The sequence below is a fragment of the Bos indicus genome, chromosome 3 (genome assembly GCF_029378745.1).
Source record: "Bos indicus isolate NIAB-ARS_2022 breed Sahiwal x Tharparkar chromosome 3, NIAB-ARS_B.indTharparkar_mat_pri_1.0, whole genome shotgun sequence".
Lineage (NCBI taxonomy): Eukaryota > Metazoa > Chordata > Mammalia > Artiodactyla > Bovidae > Bos > Bos indicus.
In genome coordinates, this window is record NC_091762.1 from 72,643,708 (window position 1) to 72,646,225 (window position 2,518).

Below are 2,518 nucleotides of genomic sequence, written 5' to 3' on the forward strand. Positions count from 1 at the left end.
GCTACCCACTCTAGTATTCTTGCCTGGAGAATTCCATGGGGTGGTATATGTCATTAAACCTTAGGCAAAACCTATGAAATATACAACACCAGGAGTGAATCCCAAAGTAAACTATAGACTTAGAGGGATAATCTGTGGTGTGGGATTTTGATAGTGTGAGTAGCTATGAAAATGTGGGGGTAGGAGATATATGGGAAATCACTGTACCTTCTACTCCATTTTTCTGTGAACCTAAAACTGGTCTAAAAATTGAAGCATATTTTTCAAAAAAGTATGATATATGCAATTGATTTATTGGTCTCAATATTTTGGTGAAAAGCCAATGAAATAACATGAAGCCTAAAGCATAGAATATTGAATACTGATCATAGTTCTCGAGTCTCCCTAAATTATTCCAAATTATTTTTACCATGGTTGCCAAGATTTCAAAACCTTGACAAATTCTGCAAAATCTAGACAAATGCAGCTTTCATAAAAAGTTGATAACAAATATGTCAAATATCCATCCATTTTAGTTACATCACTAAACTTATTTCAGGGCAGCTTTCAATTCTGAGTTTTCAGCATATTTTAAGCTAAGTGACTACCAGGAAGTTTGCTCTCTGTGAAACAGAAGGCAAGAATATTAGAGTGGGTAGCCGTTTCCTTCTCCAGGGGATCTTCCCAACCCAGGGATTGAATCCAGGTATCATGCATGCAGGCAGATTCTTTGACGTCTGAGCTAACAGGGAAGCCCATATATTAGGGAATGCAACTTTCTCAGTGAAAATTTGCTGTCTTGGGAAGGTTAAGGACACTCCAGCTCTTTCTTTATTCTATTTTTTAGAATGCTTTTGAAAAACAGAAAATAAAGACATGACCTCAAATTTTAGAGTGTGGATATGTACAACTCTCACCAAAGTGGAGTTGTATTTAATGGGTAACTCTCATTAAATTCCCAAAGACCTGCTGCAGCTGGTCATTTCTTTTTCTTTTCTACCACTCAGAAAACATTTACAAGGCATTTTTGCTAATGCTGACCATTCTGCATTGTGTATTGAGATCCTAAAGTATGTTAATTACCCTGGATGGAGTTAAAAATCTGATCTACTATGCCAGGAGTAAGACAGTAGTCCCTAGGATGCATAAAGGGAAAAAGCTAGCCTTCACCATGTTAAGCCACCATGCTGGCCACTTCATCATAGGAGTCTTTATGTCCCTAGAAGCAGGAAAGATTTATACAACTGCTTACAAATTAAAAGAGATTGCTGAATAGGCAAGAGCTGCAGCTTCAACTCACTGTGAACAGTATTGGGAGAATTAGTTGTTTACTGGACTGGGAAGTTGCAAATCCAATTGAGCACAATAAAAAATACAATAATCTGTAATGGTCATATACCTGTAAGAAATATATGACTTTACTCAATAATATCTCAAATTTTCAGAGCCATAATAATAATCATAATTTTGGTACAAGGGTCTGTGACTCAGTTGGTAAACAATCTGCTTACAATGCAGAAGACCCAGGTTCAATCCCTGGTTTAGGAAGATCCCCTGGAGAAGAGAATGGCAACCCACTCCAGTATTCTTGCCTGGAGAATCCCAGGAACAGAGGATCCTGGGGAGGGGCTACAATCCATGGGTTCATACAGAGTTGGACATGACTGAGCAACTAACACCTTCACTTTGGTATATACACCAATTTTTGAAACAATAGATATTTTTCAAATTACAAGCATTTTTAATTTGCAAAGTTTCAAGGTGAAAATACCAAAAAAAAAAATGCTCCAAGGTATTAGCACAATCATTTTGCAAATGTTTTATTAAATGTAAGAAAACATTTGGATCTATATTCTTCTCCCTTACACATGTGATTAACCAAGTTAATTTGCAAAGTCACAAGTTTTCTTTTTGTCTTACTTTTCCAACAATGCATCAGTAGCCAAACGCTTGCTACAATTGCTAAAAATTTGAATTTTTAATAAACTGTGCTTCAGGTCTTCTTCCTTGTAATTCATGTTAACAAGATTCAATGAATATTGCAAATGATCATTTTTCTTGTTATTTGAAAGCTACTCACTAATTTGGCAAAAGGTTTGCCCACATCTGATTTACTTAATACCCAAGTAAAATTAGATAAAATGAAGAGAATTATATATTAGTAAAATTTTTAATTTAGGTCAGTGAGGCTGCTGATTCAGGCTTTGCAATAGAGCTGGCTGCTGCGGCTTGGCCTAGAGACAGTAACCATCACCATTATCTCCCGTACTCTTTTTATCATGTTCCAGAAAAAAATACCCTCTTCTTTCACTCAGAACTTTGACCTCAAGATGGTTTTCTGCTTTTGTTTGTCCTTTCTGGGCAATTTTAAACATATTATATATTTTTGTATAAAAAGCCTCAAGCTATAATATAGAAAAATACTTGTTGAGTGCCTAATATTCTGTCAGTATTGAGTTACATGGACTTTGGCCAGGGCAGTAGATGGGGGGGCATGGTATATATGGAAAGGAAGTTACCAAAAATTGTGTACGCATTA